The sequence below is a fragment of the Canis lupus genome, chromosome 31, assembly GCF_048164855.1.
Source record: "Canis lupus baileyi chromosome 31, mCanLup2.hap1, whole genome shotgun sequence".
Lineage (NCBI taxonomy): Eukaryota > Metazoa > Chordata > Mammalia > Carnivora > Canidae > Canis > Canis lupus.
This window is the reverse complement of record NC_132868.1, coordinates 10168020-10190429: the sequence shown is the minus strand read 5'-3', so window position 1 is coordinate 10190429 and position 22410 is coordinate 10168020. Positions and strand designations below refer to the sequence as shown.

The following is a 22410-nucleotide window of genomic DNA, read 5'->3' as shown; positions in this document are numbered from 1 at the left end:
TTCCATGGTTTTGGGAGCGCCCTTACCCCAGTACTTCTATAACTCTACAGTGGTCCCATATGACCAGCTGAGGGTAGGATGGCTTAGGATATGGATGCAGGCTGACAATGCATGGCAGCCACTACCCTGACATTTTGGGATGTCCAAAATAGATAGTAGAGAAAAAAAATCTTTGCAATGGGCAGAAATGACTTTGTGTGGAAGGGAAGTAAAGTGACATGAGAATGTATACTTATTTCTGAATAGTTGCCAGTAGCCTGGCTGTTGGTTGGGGACATGGAAAAAAAAAGAATTGAAATATAACATGCAAAGTGTTCTGATTAAGTCAAATGGATGAATGCATATACAAGAGCGAGCACAATATGTGAAGATATTTGTATCACTTGCTCATGCCTAGTGGAAGGTATCTATCATGGAAGAGACGTTGAATACCCCAGTAGACATAATAACTCAGAGTCAACATGAACAGCCATCATCATTAGCCAACATAGACTTTGCAAAATAGGCATGTGAATAGACTTCATGATTGTAGAGATGAAGGTTACGTGGACCAAGGTTGGCCCAACCTTGAGTTTCTTGCCTGAAGGTTACATGGACCTGGCACTTTCCAAAACTGATTTAGCTACTATCCAACATGCAAGGCACAAAGACCAGCACTGATCCCCTACTATGGCACTATTCCTTGAGGACAGCAACCAGCCAGGATATGGTCTGGTAAAGAGACTACACTGGACCTCTTCCATTCTGCAATGGCCAGAGGTTTGTCTTCATAGAGATGACTACCTATTATGGGGGAATGTTTGTCTTTCCAACCAGTAGATTCTCAGTTAACCCCATTCTCCAGGGTATTATGGATTGTCTGATCCCACACAGCACAGAATCTGATCAAGAAACCCACTTCACAACACGGAGGTATGGAAAGGGCCATGGACCAGAGAATCCAGGGGTTGTTTCATGCATTGCACTTCCCAGGAGCATCCAGCTTCAGGGAATTCTGGAATGGCTCTGTTTCTTAGCTCATACTGTTGTTACATACTACTCTGTAGAAGGTCACTTGCTGGCTAAGGGGTGATCACTATCACAAGGATTAGGGTTATACTTCTTTGTTCTTCAATATTGAGAAAAATTATTCAATTATTTTCTCTTCTTAGTTTATTGGAAAATAAAATGTAGTATGGTAGAGGCAGGGTCACAAAGTCAAAAGTGTCTTCTGGAAAATGGGTTCTCAAATTGACCATGTATGCAGATCATCATAAGGGCTGGTTTGGGCCCAACCTTGAGTTTCTTATCTAGTAGGTCTGGGGTAGGGCTCAAGAATTTGCATTTGTAACACATGCCCAGGTGGCACTGGAGCAGCTGATACTGTTTGGAGAGCATGCTTTGAGAACCACTGGTCTAAGTGCTATTGTAGAGCCTGGTTCACCCTAATGCATGGGAGTAAACCCTCTCGTGTCACTTGTGTCTGTGTCATGTAACTCCACTCTACCCCTGCCGCCCCAGGCAATGTTGAGCTACTCAGGGTGCACAGCTGGCACATGCTCTCTGATCAGTTGGTCTCCTAAGAATGTGAAGTTAAAAAGGGAGAGAGGCAGGACTGAGAATTGTCTAAAGAGCCACAGTGATACCTTAGTGCTCTAACAGGCTGCCAAACTTCAGCAGCAGAGATCCCAGATCTACCCTAGTTCCACTACAAGTCTAGGTGCTTTCATTGAATATAACTGGTCACAAGTAAAATCTATTTTATTGTAGAAAAGAGATGTTTCAGGCTTCATCAGTAGGAATGGCATTGAGACTATTTAGCAGAGATGTTGGGAAGAAGACAAAGAGGCCGTGATCACATTCTCACAACCAAAAGGAAGGCAGAATGAAGAACACAGTTGACGCTAACATGTATAAAGGAGAGAAAAGCCTGAGCCTGCACCAAGCAGACATTGCTCCCGATTGCTCTACGCAGAGATTTTGTTTTGTGTATTGGTTAGGGACACCAATTGCCCCAGTTTGCCCAGAACTGAGGGGTTTCTTTGGACATGGAGCTCTCAGTGGTAAAACCAGGACAGGAAAATAAATTGAGAGAGTTGTTCATCATGCTCATGGAATTGATATTAAGGTGATGCCACTGGGGACACCTGGCTGGCTCAGTCAGTACAGCATGTGACTTTTCATCTTGGGGTTGTGAGTTTAGTACGCACATTGGGTATAGGGTATACTTAAAAAAAAAGAGAGAGAGAAATTTAAAAAGATAATGCCATCAAGTTGAGAAAAGCTACATGCTGGCTTCTACTTGCTAATAATGTACTAGGTAATTTGGCCCCAACTTCCTGCTGAAGACAAATCAAAAGCTAGACAACATAACAAAGATAAAAACCTTTTTAAAAGGATCAAGTGTTTAATAAAGTAGTAAGATATCATTGGACCATACATGATTGTTCAAAGTAACAGTGGAAATGTACTGGGTAACAGTAGCATATGAATGAGTGTAATACATGACAACAATGTTATTTTCTTATAACACTGAGGAGGAATTTTGAATATTCGTATGTAAGTTACCTGTGAACCAAAGTGTTATTTGAAAGTACACTTAGATATAAATGTATAATGAAAAATCTGAAGCAACTACTAAAATTTTAATGATTAAACAATATGCATCTAAATAACATATGGGTAAAAAGTCTCAAGAGGAATATAAAAATATTTTATCTAAATGAAAAAGGAAAGGCAACTTACCAAAATGTGTGCAATGCAGTGAAAGCAGTATTTAGAGGACAATTTATAGCATTACATGATTATTTTAGGGGAAAATGCACAAAATAAGTAAGAATATCTTCCATCTTAGTAAACCAAAGGAAGAAGAACAATTTAAGTCTAAAGCAAGTAGAAGAAAGAAATATTAAAAATTAAAGTAGAGATAAATGAAATTATAAATAGGAAAACAATAGGGTAAGTCAATTAAACCAAAACTGATTTTGAAAAGATGGATAAAATTGATGGCATTCTTCCCAGGATAACAAAGAAAACAACTGATGAATATTTTATTAATATCAACATTAAAGAGGGATCATCACTAGTGATTTGATGGATGATGAAAGAATAATAAATGAATATTAGAAAAAAATCTGTACCTATAAATTTGATAATATAGATGTGCCCATTAATTAAATTACATAAATCATAAAAATTACATAAAATCATAAAATTCACACAGGATAAATAATATAAATAGGCCTTCTCTATTAAAAAAAAAAAAAAAGAAAGAAAAGAAAGCACCAGGCTTTGAGTGTTTCAGTTGTGAATCCATTAAATTTAAAGTAGGAATCATATGAATTCTTCAAAATGCCATCCAAAAATAGGAACAAAGGAGAAAATTCACAACTCATTATATGAAGGCACCATTGCTCTAATACCAAAACAATATAAAGAAGTACAAAAAGAAAACTACAGACCAATATTTCTAATAGATACAAATCTTAGCAAATTAAGTCCACCAACCTATAGAAATAACTATACAGGATGACAAAGAAGAATTTATTTCAAGTATATAAGACTGGTTCAACATTTCAAAATCAATCATTGTAATGAACCAACAGGGTAAGAAAGTAAAATTATATGATTACATTAATTTATATGGAAAAAGCAATGGACAAAATCCAATACCCACTCATGATAAAAACACTCAGGAAAAGAGAAATCAAGGGAAATTTCCTCAATATGGTAAAGAACATTCAAAAAACAAACAAAAAGAATATAGGTTACATCACACTTAATGGAAAGCAACTAGATGCTTTTCTCTTAAGATCAGGAACAAGGCAAAATTGTCTCCTCCAACTATTCTTACTTAACAGTGTACTAGAACTCTTAACTAATATAATTAAGAAGAGGAAATAAAAGATATACAGATTGGGAAGGAATAAAACTTTTTGTCTTCATGTGTTTATGTAAAGAATCCCAGAAAGTCAACATCTGCAACAACAATTAAACTCCTGTTACTAATAAGTAACTATCACAAGAGCTGCAGGATACCAGGTTGATATACAAACTCAATTGTTTTCCTATCTACCAAAAATAAACAATTGAAAGTTGAAATCAAAATTAATTATTCATTTATGTTATTACCACAAAAATATAAAACTTATAAATACATCTAATAAAATGTCTACATAATTTATATTCAGAAAAACACAACATTCTGATTAATGAAACCAAAGAAAACCAATGATCTAAATTGCACAGTAAAGATAATTATCAACAAAATAAAAAGTCAACCAACTGAGTGGGAAAAGATATTTACAAATGGCATATCCAATAAGGGGTTAATATCCAAGCTATATAAAGAACTTATATGACTCAACACTGAAATTTTTTTTTAATTAAAAATGGGCAGGGGATCTGGACAGACATTTTTCTAAAGAAGATACTCAGATGGAAAACATGATAAGGTGCTTAATATCACTAATCATCGGGGAAATGAAAATTAAAACCATGAGATATCACTTTACACTTGTCAGAATGACTAAAACCAAAAACAAAGAATAACAAGTGTTGACGAGGATGTGGAGAAAAGGGAACCCCAGTGAATTGTTGGTGGGAATTCAAATTGGTCTAGCTACCATGGAAAACACTATGGAGTTTTCACTAAAATTAAAAATAGAATTATCATATGATCCAGTGTTTCCACTACTTGGTATTTATCCAAAGTATAAAAAAATGCTAATTTTAAAAGATATATGCAACCCTATGTTTATTGCAGCATCGTTTAAAGTAGCCAAAATATGGAAACAAATCAAATGTCCATCAGTAAGTGATCAGATAAAGAAGATGCTGAACATATATTTGATGGACTATTACTCAGCCATAACAAAGAATGAAATCTTGCCATTCACAACAACATGGATGGATGTAGAGGGGGTAATGTTAAGTGAAATAACTCAGAGAAAGATAAATACTATATGATTTCACTCATGTGTGGAAATTAAGAAACAAAACAAACAGACAAACAGAAAACTGGACTCTTGACTACAGAGAATAAACTGGTGGTTACCAAAGGGGAGATGGAGGGGGGATGGGTAAAATAGGGTATGTGAAGTAAAAGTACACTTATCTTGATGAGCACTGAGAAATATATAGAATGTTGAATCATTATTTTGTACCCCTGAAACTAATGTAATACTGTATGTTAATTATACTTGGGATGAAACACAAAATAAGTCAATGATGAAATATTCTATATTCATAGATAGGGAGACTAGACATTGTTTCATTGTCAATTCTTCCCAACTTGATAGATGGATCACAATTCCAAATAAAATAAAACCATGGCTGTCCAGTTCATGGTATTTTATGCTAAACAATTCTAAAGTTTATATCAAAAAGCAAAACACCCAGAAGAGCCAGTACAGTAATGAAGAAGAATAGAGTTGAGGGATTGACACTATACGGCTTCCAGACTTACCAAAAAAGCTATAGTAACCAAGGCAGTTTGGTATTGGTAAAAGCTGAGATATAGATCAATGAATCCCAGAAACAGACTTTTTAAAAAAGATTTTATTTATTTACTCATGAGAGACACAGAGAGAAAGAGAGAGGCAGAAACACAGGCAGAGGGAGAAGCAGGCTCCATGCAGGGAGCCTGACGTGGGACTCCATCCCAGGTCTCCAGGATCACGCCGGGCTGAAGGCGGCACTAAACCGCTGAGCCACCCAGGCTGCCCCCAGAAATAGACTTATACCAATGTCTGATTTTCAAAAAGTAATGAAGGCAACTCAATTAAAAAAACAATAGTCTTTCCAAAAAATGATGCCAGAAATATTGGACATCTCTATGGAAAAAAGAAGAAAAGAAAAGAAAAGAAAAGAAAAGAAAAGAAAAGAAAAGAAAAGAAAAGAAAAGAAGAAAAGAAAAGAAAAGAAAAGAAAAGAGAAGAAAAGAAAAGAAAAGAAAAAAGAGGAGGAGAGGAGAGGAGAAGAGAGGAGAGAAAAAGAAGAAAAGAGGGAGAACACAGAACTCACACTTTTCAAAAAACTTAACTCAAGATGTATCATAGACTTAAATGTAAAATGAAAAACTGTAAAACTTCCAGAAGCAAACATAGGAGAAAACCCAGGTGGCCTTCAGTTTGGTGCTTAAGTGTTTAAATACAGGATCAAAAGCATGAATCTGTGAAAAGAAAAATGGAAAAGTTGTTATTTTTACAAAAAATAAGTTTTGTACTATGAAACTTAACTGCTAAGAGGTTGACAAAAATAATACATAGACTGAGAAGAGATATTTTGCAAAATTCATATTTGACAAAGAATTCTATCTAAAATATACAAAGAAGTCTTATACTCAACAATAAGAAGACACACAATCCAGGAGCACCTGCGGGGCTCAAGGGCTCGATCATCTGACTCTTGATTTCGGCTCAGGTCATGATCTCAGGATCATGGGATCGAGCCCTTCATTGGGCTCTGTGCTCAGTGGGAAGTCTGTTCTCTCTCATCCTCTCCTTCTGTCCCTCCCCTCACCTCATGTGCATGCGCTCAAATAGATAAATAAATATTTTTTAAAAAATGACACACAGCCCAATTACAAATGTGCAAATGATCTGAAGAGATACCTTGGCAATGAAGATTCACATATGGCAGACAATCATATGAAAAGACATAGGTCATTAAGGAAGTGAAAACTGAAACAATGATGAACTGCCATTGCACACACACTAAAATGGCTAAAATCAAACAAAACAAAACTGACAATACCAATTGCCAGCAAGGATGCAGAGTAAGAGGCACTCTCACCATTTATAAAATAGTACACAATGGTATAGCCACCTTGGAAACAGTTTCACAGATTTTTCTAAAGCTAGATGTCACCCTACCACATATTTCAAAAATCGTGAGCCTACAGGTATTTACCCAATGGAGCTATAAATTCACATACGCACAACACCTGCAAAGAAAGTTTTGTAGCAACTTTATTCATAATCTTCAAAACCTGGAAGCAGCCAAGGAATCCTACAATCAGGGAATGGAGAAACAGGGTGGGATGCACCCATGCAATGTGATATTATTCAACAATAAGATTAAATGAGCCATCAAGGCGTGAAGAAACATGTGGGCACTTAAAGTTCCTATTGCTAAGTGGAAGAAGCCAGACTGTGTGATTCCAACCATATGACATTCTGGAAAGGGCAAAACTATAACTGATTTTTTTTTTAGATTTTATTTATTTATTTTAGAGAGAAAGAGATAGAGCATGAACTGGGGGAGGAGCAGAGGTAGAGAAACAAGCAGACTCTGTGCTGAGCATGGAGGCCAAAGTGGGGTTTCACTCGGGGCTTAATTCCACGACCCTGAGATCATGACCTGAGCTGAAATCAAGAGCTGGACACTTAACCAACTGGACCACCCAGGTGCCCCTATAATTGATCTTTAAGAAGATCACCAGTTGCTTTGGGTCGTGGGTAGGATGAATAGGTGAAGCAGAGAGGATTTTTAGAGCAGTGAAACTCTTCTGAATGCTACTCAAATGATGAGTCCATTCCCACTGGTCCTTTCAGATTTCTTTTCCTATAAATTTCAGGTTCACAGCCATTATAAGGGTTTGCATCCGGTCTTCTAAATATTGCATTATAGGAAAGCTACCTTATGGGGCACCTGGGTGGCTCAGCGGTTGAGCGTCTGCCTTCAGCTCAGGTCCTGGGATCCTCAGGTCCTGGGGTCAAGTCCCGCATTGGGCTCCTCCAAGGGAGCCTGCTTCTCCCTCAGCCTACGTCTCTGCCTCTTTCTCTCCCTGTGTCTTTCATGAATAAACTAAAATCTTGGGAAAAAAAGGGAAGCTACCTATTATGGAAGCTTATTTTTGTTTGTCATATGCATGGGGATGGTCTTTCCATAGCCTGTAGCCACTCTGTGACTTTTCAGTATAATCAGTTTAGAGAATGTTTGTTATACAGAAATTTTCAACTTATTTTAATATAGTGAAAACCTATTTTTCCCCTCTTTCCTTTCTTGATGCCTTATAGAAAAACCCTGCCACATGTGGAGGACACATTGTATCTCCCTATTCAACTTGAAGTTTGGTTTTGCTCTTTTAGGTCTTTAATATAGCTATAATTCAATTAATTTTAATTTTCCATTTGGATAGCCAATTATCCCACTGATTTGCAGGGTCCTATCTGCCATATGTTCATTTCATATATGAATATATAAATGTGTGTTTGTGTTTCTGTTCCTGCACCTTCTATTCTGTCCAAGCAGCTCATTTGTTCATTTCAATTCCTACATGGCATTAAATAGCACAGCATTACAATTATTCTTGCTGTTTGATGAGGCGAGATACTCCCTTTATGATTCCTCAGAGTTATCTTAGCCACTGTTCGACTATTACTAAATTTTAGGATGCAATCATCCAGTTTTGTAGCAAAATATGAAGTAGTTGATGTGAATTTCATTACACATGTTGGATAGATTGGAGAAAAAATGATATACTGGTCCCATCCACTAATTTAGGATGTCTATTTATGTGTCTTCCTTTATGTCTTTCAATAAATTTTCAGTCTTTAAAATGAAGCTTTTATGTGTATTTAAGTTACATTTATTCATGTGTATATTTGTTGCTATTTTGAGTGAGATTTTTTAAATCACATTTTACAACTGGTGGCTGCTTATATTTAAGAGTATAGTTGATTTTTTGTATATTAATAGTTTATCCAACAATTTTCTGAGCTCTCCAGTTAGTTCTTACAGTTACCTTCAGATTTTGCTGCATTTGCCATGAAGACAATCATATCACCTGAGAACAAGGACTGGTTTATATCTCACCTTCAATTGTTTTGCTTCATATTTAAAATTAGAGGATCTATTAATATAATAATCTATTAATATAATGTAATATTAATATTCATTTTAAGAGAAAGCTGCTCAACATCTGCAAAACAAAATAAAACAAAACCCTGCCATCCACCCCTGAGGCTCCCTGGATAGCATATCTTGACAGTCACTTTGAACACTTGGCAGCTGGGCCCGAGGACCTCAGACACAGGGGTCATGTCTGCAAACAAATTTACTATTTGTACAAAAATGCGGACAATGAATTTAAGTCCTGCCATGCCATTTTGCCCAAAGGCACAGCTAGCAAGTTGCAGAAACACACTGATGTTTGAATATGAATACAGGCGAGTTCCATCCCACAGAATTGGGAAGAAGTCCACTGGACCAGAGTCTGCAGCCACAGCCCTGGTACCCCAACAATACCCAGAGGGCCACTGACAGGCCCACACTGGCCAAGGCTGTCTTTCCCTCACCAGTTTTCAGTGAAGAGCCTTACTTTTTATCCCCCGTTGTAAATGTCAAAAGAATGCATAGTGCCCATTTGAAAATGTTGGCCATGACTTTGCTCCTGGAGCAAAAAGCTTACATCATGACCTGCACGGAGATCCAGCTGTGCGAGGCTTGGCTTCCCAGCCCCACGCTGGCTCTGTCCCTGGGCCGGGGGCACAGACAGTGCCCAGAATAGACCATGAACCTATTCTGAGGCTTTGCCCAATGCTGCTCTGACTGTGCTGGCCTGATTAAGTGTTTTGAAAAGACTGACATAGATTTATATTTTATCTGAGATCTTCTTGGTTTCATTAAAAATATCTAGTTTCTGTTAAATTATTTGATATCTACAGAAAAAAAATTATTTGCATAAAGGAGTAGGAGCAACCCCCAGCCTAGGAAAAGATAGAAGAGCAAGTTGCTGGTTTTCCCCTCATGTCAATCTTCTCCTATCCCTGACAATGGACATCCCAATCTCTAGCTGGGCACATGATCACACAGAACAAAAATCCCATTTCTCCCCTCTTCTCACAGCCAGGAGTGGCCATTTGCCTGAGTTCTGGATCACGGCATAACCAAATGCTGTGCTGCTGGCACAGCCTTCCTCCCCCTTCAGGTGCAATGGCCAGAGCTCGAGCAGCCTTCTGGAAGCACACAGGTTTTGCCACCAGTGGTGGAGCAGAGGTAGAATGCCCCTTGCTTACCAAAGACCATGGATCCCAGGGATGTCTACCTCAAAACTCCTTTGTCATGTAGAAGAATGAAACATCTTATCAAAATCACTAGCATTTTGTGTTTTCTGTCGGTCAGAGCCACACTTAGTTCCAACCACTACAGGTGTCGGCTGACGTGGGCACCACCATTTGCAATTGCAAAACATCAAGGACTTTCCCTTTAAAGATGGGGTAAGTGTGGGAAGAGAGTGTGTATCTCTTCTCTGAAACTGAATGCAGCTGTGGAAAGGTGTGAGGCCAATCACATATTGTCTCCTGTGGGTGCAGAGGAGTTTTCTGGATAGATGATTTCTTCGTCTACCTGTCTCAAATTTAACATGTTCCAAACTTCCAAAACTGCTCATGCTTCTTTTAAAATCTTTCTTTTGGGCAGCCCTGGTGGCTTAGCAGTTTAGTGCCACCTTCAGCCCAGGGCATGATCCTGGAGACCGGAGATCGAGTCCCACGTCAGGCTCCCTGCATGGAGCCTGCTTGTGTCTCTGCCTCTCTCTCTCCCTCTCCATGAATAAATAAATACAATCTTTAAAAAAAATAAAAATAAAATAAAATATTTTTTTGATGAATAGAGTCAAATTCCCCAGGGCTATTTGGGTACTTTGCTTCCTGGTCCGACTGCCCTGACCTCATCTCCTTCAGTCTCTGTGCATTGGGATGTCTACCATGGGATAGCTTAACCAAGACGGCCTCTTCGCCTTCACACCTCACTCTAAACTCATCATAGATTTTTACCCCCTTCAGGAAAAATTATGATCCCAGTTCCACGAGATGATAGACCATCCTCACCCATGATATTTCCCCTCATGAACTATACAGCAATATCGAGCTGGAAGACACATTTTCTTATGCTTCCATGGCTTTGCACAAACTGCTCTAACTGCACGAAATAATCAATCCCAGTTTGCCTCTTTCTAAGGCTCTGGACTTAGTAAAGTTTTAACATGGGTCATCCCACACTTGAGTCAAGCTGCAATTCTTCTGCAGTCAGTAAGCCTTCTGCACCTTCTAGAAAGTACTGAGCACCCGAAGCAACCCTTTCTCTTCCAAGCTTCTGCATCTACACAGAATGCTGTTGTTTCCTCTGTGGTGATAAAAAAAAAAAAAAAAAGTAATAACAGAATTCTTCAGCCTCTGCGTCTCCAGGATGTGCAAATTCTAATAATCCTTCTGAAGATCCAGAGTCTGAGGACTACGTGGGATGGTCATGGAGAAGGGTCACTTGGAGGATACATGACCTTTTGCTTCTCTCTTGTCCTGTCCTTCTTGTCTTATTATCTCGTGTCATTTGTTTGCTGCTTCTCCCGCAGATCTTTGCTGCCAAAAGTCACGTCTCTTGATGTCATCTTGACAAGAATGGTTCTTTTTCAAAGAATTCTTTGAAAAAGAACCATCACAGTGAATACCATGTTTCGCATCTCACTGTGTGTATCTGGCTCCTCCAAGGGAGTAAAAGTCCTCAAGGAAGTTCAGTGTGTTTTATGTCTTCCACAGAGTGTGATGCCTGGTATGGGCACATAGAAGGTGATCAATCAACATTTATTGGCTGAATACATAAATAACTCTTTTTAGTGGAATTAATTCTGAATTCTTTTCTGATGTAATGGAACACTTGGTTTTGTTTTTATTCTTTCATCATTGTCTCATGAATCTTGTGAACCCAACAGAAACGTACATACTTGAAAATATTTCTTACTAAATAATCAATAAATGCTCACGTTCTTTTTGACTAAATTGCAATTAACACAGTTCTTCATATACTTAGTATGCATTTTGTGTAAGCTAAGGTCCCATAGAATGGACTCTCATTATGACTGCGCTGAAACTAAAATTGCTTTATAATGAGAGGAGGGCATGAGAAAAAGCAAAAGGAAAGTAGAGAGAAGGAACAGAAGGAAGATGAGAGGAGAATTCTTGCTGCTGCTAATTTTAATTTCAGTTTTCTACTTGAAGAATGTCCTTTACCTGGATATGTGTTTTTTTTTTTCTTTTAGGATAAATTGGGTACCTACCATGAGCAATGCAATATGCTAGGTGTTAATCCCTCAAAAAGATTGGGTTGGTGGATAATCTTTCTTCTCACAATTTCAAGTTATTTTATAGGACAGATGTGATAAACACTCGATTTTCCAGTTTAGTCCTCAATCTTAAATTTATTGACACATTCTTAAGTGTCTTCAGGTCAGCTCTGGTTTCCCTTTCTCCCCATCTTTATTAAAGCATAACTTCCAAACACCCACATAAGCTACAGACAGACACAGAGATGAAGGCCAGGATGGTGGTCTACTTAGAAAAATAGATTGAAAATGGTTTTGTGTGTCCTGAGAGGATGGGGATGATGAAGCAAACCTCTGATTGGAAGATTGTAGGACTAGAGAAAGAAAAGACATTTGCTCAGGAATATAGAGATTTCTTTATTTGTTTTCTCTTATTTTCAAACCCATTGTGTATATTAAGGCTTGCCTTGGAGACCCTTAACCTGTCAGGATTATAAATGATTATTGAGTTTGCCTATCAAATATACAGTGCTGATTGGCTCGTCTGAATAACCACACAGATTTGGAGTTATGGTCGGAACCAGCTATAAACTGATAGCTCCCAAATTGCCATCCCTAGAGCCCTGACTCTCACATCTCATCTCAGCCTGCTCTGATCTCAGCAGCACACTCTGGAAGGGGAGACACCGTCCTCTCTGTGAGGAGGCCAGCGCAGGCAGCGATTTGAGCTCCCTCCCTGGCTTTCTCTAACAGCTCCTGTAATTTGATGCATCACATCGGGTTAACTCACGCTCAGGGCGTGGAGGACACCAAATGACACCTTTGCCTTTGTGTGGCACTGGGATGGGGTGTCAAAAATGCAGCTCTTACATCTTTTAGGATTCTGATTTGCTAATAAATTAAACAAGTTAAGAAAGTGGCTCATGCTGTTTACCAGCTTTCTACCATCTTCCCCTGTCTACCCAACACAGAAGCATATGTTCCATTTGAAAGCCTTACTTACCTTTAACATTTTTTGTGATTGAAAATGATGTACCAACATTGTACAGCATTGTGTACGCCTCAGCCCTGTATCTATGCGGACGCCCAAGTCTATAGCTGTATCTGAATCCATATCTGTATCCATATGTGTACCTATGTCTGGGTGTACATCTCTATCTGTAAGTGAATCTTTGCTTGTGTCTACATCTGTATCCCTATGTGCATCTCTATCTGCACGTACATCTGTGTCCAGATGTGCATCTATATCTGTGACCACATCTGTATCCTTATGTGCATCCGTGTCTGTGACCACATCTGTATCCCTATGTGCATCTCTATCTGCATCTACATCTGTATCCTTATGTGCATCCATATCTGTGTCTACATCTGTATCCCTGTGTGTACCTCTATCGGTATCTGCATCTGTATCCACATCTGCATTTATATTATCATCCATGCCCAAGCACTTTGCTGCACTAATTATGCCAAACTGGGGGACTCTCTCCTCAGTGCAAATATTCAGGAGATGTGATGGTAGCTCTGAAAGAAAATTGTCTGCTAGAATACGGCAAAGAGAAAAAGACGTAGGACACGTATTCGTATTATTACATTTAAAATTTTAGCCAAATTTTCATCATTCTCTATTTTTTTTCAAAGAGGAACCCGCCCTCCTGCCTTAATATGGTTTCTCATCAGCATCTGCTTCCACTTCTTTTACCTTTCTTACATTCCTCTTCAAATTCTCTTTATGTGCCCTTTTTTATTGGTTTGTTTAAATCCTGTGTATAAGTCCATTTAAATAAAAATAGGGCAGCCTGACTAGCATTTGCGTGGCGTGCAATTACAAGCAGGTGAGAGTTGAACAATTAATACTTCTTTTTTTCTCAGTGGTGGTATGAGCAGTGCCAATTTAATGCTGTTTAAGCTTATTATCTAATTGCATGCTTGTGCTAGCTTCAGAAACGGCATGACATGAAGGCAGACGTGGGCTCTGTTCCCTCCGCAGTAGAATATTCAATTATTTGTTCTGACTCATGTAATTCCCTGTATTCCAAGCTTGTTAATGTCATTACAGAGCTGAAATAAAGTGATTACTCTTAATGAGTATTTATCCAATAGGTAATGCACTTCCTGCACCCTCCAGCTGACAGTGGACGAGCCTGGGTCCCTCACCCCTTGGCTCCCCTGCTCTGGAGGTGCCATCCCCCATCTCTTGACTTTCCTGTCAGGGAGGCAACATCGCATTGCGGTGTTCTGTGAAATACTGTCAGATGATGGGGAAAAAATAAAAATCTTAAAAAAAAAGAGGAAAGGGAAGAATTGCAACGTCCCCCGGCAGAGTTCCAGCTAATGACCACTGCTTCCACTCGCTGGCAGTGATGACAGCTTGCGCTAAATGATAATGGCGTGCCTGCTGTTGAGTTCGCCCACTTATGTTATTTCTCTTGACATGGTTCTGGGGAAGGCCTAATTTTTTTGACATTTGACCATGCAAATTTGAGTCCTGATACATTATTCTGCATTTACAGCCTCCCAGTGTTGCTGTTTAAAGTGTGCTACAAGCTGCAGGAGCTCAGCTAATAAAGGCCACCGAATGAAAGAAAGTTAAATATGAATGCAAGAGGGGGTCTAATGAAGAGCTGGCTTGTACATCTCAAAGATGACCTTCTGGAGATGAACGAGTGGAAAATCCTTTTTAAAGCAAATGGTAAAGAATGTAACATCCATTTTTTTTTCTAGAATATTTTTAAAGGTTTTCAAATATATACCAATGAGAGAGGAAAAAGAGCCCATTATATATTACATGGATGTTTTTAGACTCAGCTTATCAGTTAGTGTACTCTTCACCAATTTCATGGTGGTGTTGCTTTCCAAACACTGAAATGTGTGATCCTGCAAGAAGCATCTTGATTGCTGGACCTACACTGTCTCTAAATTCACTGAATGCTTCCAGGCCATCAAACGCCATGCCTGTCGGGTCTCAGTCAGAGACCCTTCCCTATTACAGATTTCTGTGGGTTTTGGAGCAAACCAAACAATATACTACAATGTCCTAAACTCCAGGCCAAAATTGGGGTATGATTTAACAAAAGTGGAAGAAAAAAGAATTAGTAGATAATAATAGCAGCTATATGAAACAGACTTTAGAATTACTAAAAATAAAAAAGAACTACTAAAAATAAGCATGTAATCTTAATAATGATAAAATACCAGTATTCACAGGTTTTACTATGTCCATCAATATTTGTAGGTATTTTTAAATACCGTCCTACTCTATAATGTTTGCAAAAAAGGAAAGTCACTGCTTATTACTTGCCTATCTCTATTTTTATTTAGGAATCATTCACTTCACTAAATTGGTATTTCTTCACACATTTTGAAATGCTTTAGTGTACCTAGTGTCTCTTGTGGTTAAATATATTAAAAGATATCATTAATAAGCAGTAGTTGAGATTTGGTAAATGTTAAGAATATTCCAGAAAATTCTGTTTGTAATTATGGAATATATTTTTCTCCTTTTCTTCCTTCCTCTTGCCCTCCCCTTACCTTCTTTCTGTTCTCCTTTCTCTTTCCTTCCTCTTTCTCTCTTTTTTTCCCATTTCTGAGCACTCATGATATTTTTGAGCATCCACTCTATTTATCTATATCCAACAACAAATGATCCTGGGAAGTTTACAAAGATAAATAAAATACAGTTTCTGAACATGAGAATCTTGGAACAAGAAGCGACTAAGCAAATATAGTAAGATACCAAAAAAAAAAAAAAAAAAAAAAAAAAAAAGCTTTGCATTAAAAGAAAAAAAAATGTTCTTATTACCAGGGAGTTAAACCAGCTCCCTGAGATCAAAGTTAAAAAAAAATGTAGCTGTCAATCTGATTTCTATGAAGGGGCTATTTTCCTGCAAGCTTTCAAACATGCGTGTGCTCCGACATCTGATTCTGCTCAAGTTGTTACCACTGGCTGGCCAACACACTGCTAATCCCTTACTGTCTCCCTGCCTTCGTCCTCTGGAAAGCACCAGAACAGAGACTGACCCTCAGTCGCCGTAGCAGCTGTGCGCTCTGCAGGCTCTTGGACCTGGGGGACAATCGGGTAGCAAGCTCCACATTCCACCACCAGGCCATCCCACACATCCTGTCAACAGCAGCTGCAGGCTCTCCAAGGCCCACGTTTGTTATGAGACACGGACTAAAAAGTGTGCTGAATGCAGACCTGACCCAGAGGAGGAAGTGGATACGCACTGCTGAGAAGCCTTCCTATCACTCTCGGAGTCATGGAGACGTAGCCGAAGCCTTGAATTGTGGTCAGCGTATATTTTGTTCTTTCGCAAAACTCCTAAGACAGAATTTAGAATTGAGTTTGAAATATGCACTTTGCGTTTATGTTATTTGATTCATGTTTTCCAAAATTAATAAGTTAATGAATGACATTTTAATAATAAGAGTCGTTTTCCCTCCACTCCCCCAAAAAAGCTGTCAAAGGAGGTCAAAAATTAGTTTTCCATTCCAGGGAAAGGTACATGAAATGGCCTTTCTCCTACCACAGTTAGGATGAGGTCCTTTTGGAGAGCACTTATGGAGACAATACATCAAATTCTCCTTCCCGTCTTCCAGAGGCATCACACCTGGTTCTTATAAAGCTATCTAGGTTTGTATGGCATCAAGCCAGCCCTCACTGATGGTCTGAAGGGTCTACAGGATTAAGCTAGAAAGCCAGCAGTGTTGTTAGCCAGAACAGCCCTCATGGCCTCCAGGGAATGCTGCAGACATCTCTGTAAGGTCTCCAGTAAGTCAGTGTGCTTGTCACTACCGCTGCATACAGGAAGGCCCCAGCCACAGTGGCTTACACTGCTTTCTTAGCTCACGGCTTCTGTGGATCTGAAGTCTGGGTAGAGATTAGCTGGCAGTCCTGTCTCAGGGTCTCAAGGAGCTGCAGTCCAGGTGTGGGCCTCACCTCAGATCTCATCAAAGACTCAACTGGGGAAGTAACCACATCCAAGCTCTCTCAAGTCATTGTAGGATGTGGTTTCCTGGCACCTGTAGGACCGAGGGCTTCGGGCTATTTACTATCTAGAGGTCACCCAGAGTCTTAGAGGCCAACCACAGTACCTTGCCAGGTCTCCCCCAGGCAGCTTTCTTCTTCCCAGACAGCAAGGGAGAGAGACAGGCTCAAGCCGGGTGGCCCCAAAATATTGGGTGATCTCGTCATGTAATTATGTATACGTAGTCATGCACGCCTCTGCACCTTTGCCATATTCTGTTACTTAAGACGTAATTCCCAGGCTCTGCCCAGACTCAAAGGAAGGGAATTACACAAAGGAAGGAATATGTACAGATCATGGGGTCCACCTTGGATTCAGTCCCACCTGTATTCACATATTCACTGAATCTCAGCATGAGGCTATTAGGTATCAGCAGACAACGTTCAAGGTGAGGAAGACATGCCAATGAACAGAACAGTCACAGGGCTTATATTAAAGGAGAGAAAAGACAATAAAGGAATAAACAATAAACTATATCCCATTAATAACTGCTATGAAGCAAAGAAGAAGGAGAAGAAGAAGGAGGAAGAAATGAGGTAGGAGAGGAGGGAACACATAGCACAAGAGAAAACCCAGGGACAGGTACTTACGTTGGGCTGTTGGAGAAGGTGTCTGAGATGGTGACACGATCTATGTCTTACATGATTATAAGGGGAAACAATCTTGCAAAGACCTGTGCTAGAGCTTTCCAGTTGGAGTAATAGCAAACACAAAGGCCCTGTGGCAGGAGCAAGAAATATAGAATGCGTTGGGAGCCTTTTGAGCAAGAGTGATACGGACAGCCATGAAAGAGGCAGGCGGGTACCGGGAGGGTACCGAAGCCATGGTGAGGGGGTTGGACTTCATTCTAAGGGCAACAACAAGCCAGTGGGGGGATTGGCCTTGCCTGGGCACACAATGAAGTGTATATAAAGACACTTCATTAGTCTTTATATACACACATACATATATAGAGAGAGTTTCTTTAACTGATTGTTAAAGAAACTTAGCTCAATGTTCTGTAGAAAGAGCCACTGCTACAATTTGTTTCTGCTTCCTCCCAGGGTCAATTAATTTGTTCTTCATTCCCATATTTTCATGAAATGAAAATTAAATCTAAATGTTTAATGTTACATAATGGTTTTTACACGACAAAACATAGGTGATGTTGAATTGCTGATGTCGAATCACATCGGAAGACACATCCTACTCATGCTAGCCACTGCGTTAGGGTGGTGACAGCCTCATCCCTTCATTGTACACTCTTCCTATGGGGTGGGGGGAGGAAGCATCACACAGAAGCCCAGTGTCTTCATCTGCTTGGGCAGTCAGTCTGGGTGGCCTCCACAGCAGAAATTTACTCTCTCACAGTTCTAGAGACTGGACATCCAGGATCAAAGTTCTGGCTGATATTTCTTCTTCTGAGGACAAAAATCTTATCAGATCAGGGCCCATCCCTATGACCTCCCTCATTTGACCTCAGTGACTTCCTTAGAAGATTTAGTGCCAGGTCCAGCCACACTGGAGGTTAGGCTCTAACATGAATTTCGAAGGTGGGGGGTGGGTGGGAGTGGGGCAAAAATTCAGTCTATAGCATGAAGTTACCATCAACCATTCACCCAAACATTTTGTCAATGATTCATAATCATTGTCTCCAATCAGTACTTAAATCAGCACTTTTATATTACTTTTAAATTCTGTCATTCTTTCCATGTTTATTTGTTGGAGATTTTTAAAGAACACTTAACTTTTAAAAAGTCATTGGTGTTCATGAGAGACCACGGAGTTGGGCTGCAGGTAGAAATACTGTATAAAGCAGGAGGGAAGGATGCCGTCCTTCCCCACTGCTGCCAGGCCATCCGCCATCCTGGTGCTGTGGTGTCACAACCAGGTCAGCTGGGCCAGTGACTCATATCCCATCTGGTGACACCCTTGCCACCTCTGCCCTTCGATTTGGGGCCATCTGCCTTCAGGCTCAGAACTTGCTCTGGAGTGTCCAACATCGCAGGTACACTGGCAGATTGGTCTGGGAAGCTTCCATCGCCCTGTCCGCTGGAGAGGAAGGAAATCTGCTGGGTGTGGAATCACAGGTTGACAGTTTTCTGTTTCTTTTCCTGCAGGATTTTTAAGTCGTTCTGTTGTCTTCTGGATTCCATTACTGATCTTCACAAATCAGCCCTGGGTCTCATTGCTGTGTCGTTGAAGGACATGTATCACATTTCTTCTGCCTGCTTTCAAGCTGTCTCTTTAGCCAAGAGTTTTATGTTTCACTGGTACGGCCTCGGTGACACTTTCTTTCTATTCATTCAGCTTACTGTTTCCTGAGCTTCTAGACTCTGTGGGTTGACATCTGTAAGACAACTTAAAAATGTTTTAGGTGTCTTTGTTTTCTTTCTTTCTTTTTTTCTTAATTTGAGTAGACTTGACACACAGTGTTACATGGGTTTCAGGTGGACAGCCTAGTGATTTGACAACTTTTAGACATTAGGTATCTGTTTTCAAATGGTTCTTATTTTCCATTCTCTTTCTTCTCTCATTCTGGGAACCTGACTACATGTTTGCCAGGCCAGTTGTTTATATGCCACATCTCTTTTCTATTCTCCACTTTTGAAATTCAGTTTTATCTCTGTAATTTGATTTGAGACTCTTCTATTGAACTCTCTCCAAGTATCTAATCTGTCTGTATATTTTTTGTATATTTTTTATTGGAGTTCGATTTGCCAACATATAGTACGACACCCAGCGCTCATCCCGTCCAGTGCCCCCCTCAGTGCCCGTCACCCAGTTACCCCATCCCCCCGCCCACTAATCTGTCTTTATTGAGTGCAGTGTACTTTCCATTCATCAATGAGTTATTAATTTAGTTCCTACAAGAATGTTTCTTAAATTTTTATACATTCTGATCATTGTTAAATTATATCTAATTATACACATATGTGTGTATGTAATTAGCTTCATTATTAAATTAAATATATGTTTTGATTTTTGATTATTGGATACATCAATTAAATTCTTCAAATATTTTATTTTCCTTAATTCATATTTGCATTTCTTGCAATTGTCTTTTTGCATGTGATAAGGATGGTGCATAAAGGACTATATAAATTATGTCTGTAATATATATTTTTAGTTGTATAACCATTTTTTCTCATTCAAAAATTTGGGCTTCGAAATGTGATTTAATTATTATTAATGCTGACACTATACTTTCTTCTGTTTGATATTTTTTAATCAATTTGTTCCAAGGTTTTTTTTGTTTTAATCTTCCTCTCTTCTTCTTTGTGGGGGTAAAGGGTCTGCTTATTTCTGCTAATTTGCCTGGATTTTTAAAATCCAAGATGACAATCTGTATGACTGCATAATAATGTATCACTTGCATGTTTATTGTTTACCTAGTTTAATATCTAACACCTATTTTATATATGTTGCTTCTTTTTAAATTTTCCCCTTTTTTTCTGGCATATTTTAGGTTCACCTCTATTCCCCTCTTCTTCTTCCCCATACATTAATTGGGAAACCAGTTACAATGTTTTCCTCCATGCTTTTCTAAGATAAATCATTCAACTGATAATTCCTTTATAAAGTATACAAAATCATAACTGTTCCTTCCCACTGAGATGTTTCTCCCATCTGCTTATTCATTATTCTGAGATGGAACCTTGAGAGAACCTATAATGACTCTTCCTCCAGAGTCAAGGATATGGCCACCTTTGTTTTCTAATGGTTTAGAATTTCAAGTTCTGGGAATTTATCCTTTACTTTTAGGAACCTTGACTTATTACTGAAATTAAAATTCCTAGTTATGTTCTCATTATTAAGATTTCTATTTTATATGGTGCACATGTTTTCTCATTATTGGATCTTTCCCATCCAATCTTGCTCTGTCTTCTTTTTCTCCTGATTCAATGCTTTTGGGTAGACTACTTCCTGGACAAAAAATCATTCATATAGAGAACATGAGCTTCCTACTTCCTAAATCTCTGCATATCTTAAAAATGTCAAAAATTCTTTGCTCCTCATCAAAAGACAGAATGATGGTACGTACCATTTATTAAAATTTTGGTAAAAAACATTCATTTCCTCACAAGAACTGCATAGAGTGCAAATATCTCGAGCTTCTACTATAGGATGTGAATGTCTACAATCTGTGGATCATTTTTATTTTGAAAATAAGTTATTTAAAAATAACAATAGAAAAAAATTAAAAATAAGACTAGCAGTAGGAAAAACTTTGACATTTTATCCCTCTCACTGGAGTGTAGGAATATCTATAGGGTCATATAAATGTTATAGTTCTTCATTTGTATTTCATTGTAATCAGAATGATTTCTTGATCAGAGAATAAAATTTCTGTTTGTTAAATTAAGCATTTTATATTATTATTCTGTCACCACTTGTTTTTTCTCATTTTTTCTCTAGAACTCCCAATAGATTAAATTTTCATCAGTTGCCCTGACAATGTTTCAACATTATATCAGAGATTCTAATTCCTTTTCATGTTTACTTTCTTCATTGATAAATATTTTCTGTTTGCTATTCCTACTATTGGTTATTTCTAGAAAATTGTGTGTATGCCTCACAGATTTCAAAGCAGTTTTGGCTGATATTGGGACAGGGATAACATCCTTAAACGGCACCCAATGAAGCAGTTAGTGTAAATGGCAGGTGAAAGATATAAAATAATAATAATAATAATAATAATAAAGTATTAGTACATTTAGTTATAATCAAAAAACAAGGCAGGCTTAGCATAGCTTTCAGATCTCCTTGCAAGTACATTTCTTCAAATAGGCCATGTTAGAATCCAATCTCTATCAGGGACATTGATAAACAATTTCACAATACAATGTATATTCATCTATAGCTCTCACCATAACTGCTATTGAAACATTATTTTGTGATTGTGGAATATCTTCCCAGTGTAATGCAGGTTTTTTGGAACCAGGGGTAGTAGTGTGTGCATCCAGCATTGTGTCTCTTGCCCTAAGCATAACTGACTCAACATAAATGTTTGTTGAATGAATGAATGATTATAACCAACATAGGCAATTGATCACCTCCATGGAAACTTTGTGTGTATATAGGAATTGAAGCAAGTCTTGAACTTCTCCCCTGACACAGACCTCTTTTGGCTATTGACCACAGGCCTGATAAAGTGCTCTGACGTCAGAGACATCTAGTGCTGATGCCTTGACCTGGGGTGAGGGGTGGGAGGACACTTCAGCACAGGGAAGTCTGAGAACTCTTAATTTTTCCTTCAGAGAAAAAGCCCAGATGTATTTTTTTGTTGGAGGGAGTGGAATCCTTAGATGGCTGGCCTGCCATTCTGATTGCTGTCACCCTCCCAGCCACAGAATATGAAAACTGGTTGGACATTCCTTTCAG

The 22410-nt window shown here is 38.8% G+C and overlaps 1 long non-coding RNA gene across 1 annotated transcript in view; it reads left to right on the top strand.

Moving 5' to 3' along the window:
- LOC140621953 (uncharacterized) overlaps positions 1 to 20014 on the top strand; it is a 79161-nt gene extending 59147 nt beyond the window's left edge. The window contains exons 3-4 of the long non-coding RNA XR_012021696.1: positions 14533 to 14711; positions 19146 to 20014. This is a non-coding gene — a long non-coding RNA (uncharacterized lncRNA). The remainder of the gene's footprint in view (positions 1 to 14532; positions 14712 to 19145) is intronic.
- Positions 20015 to 22410: the final 2396 nt, after the last annotated feature.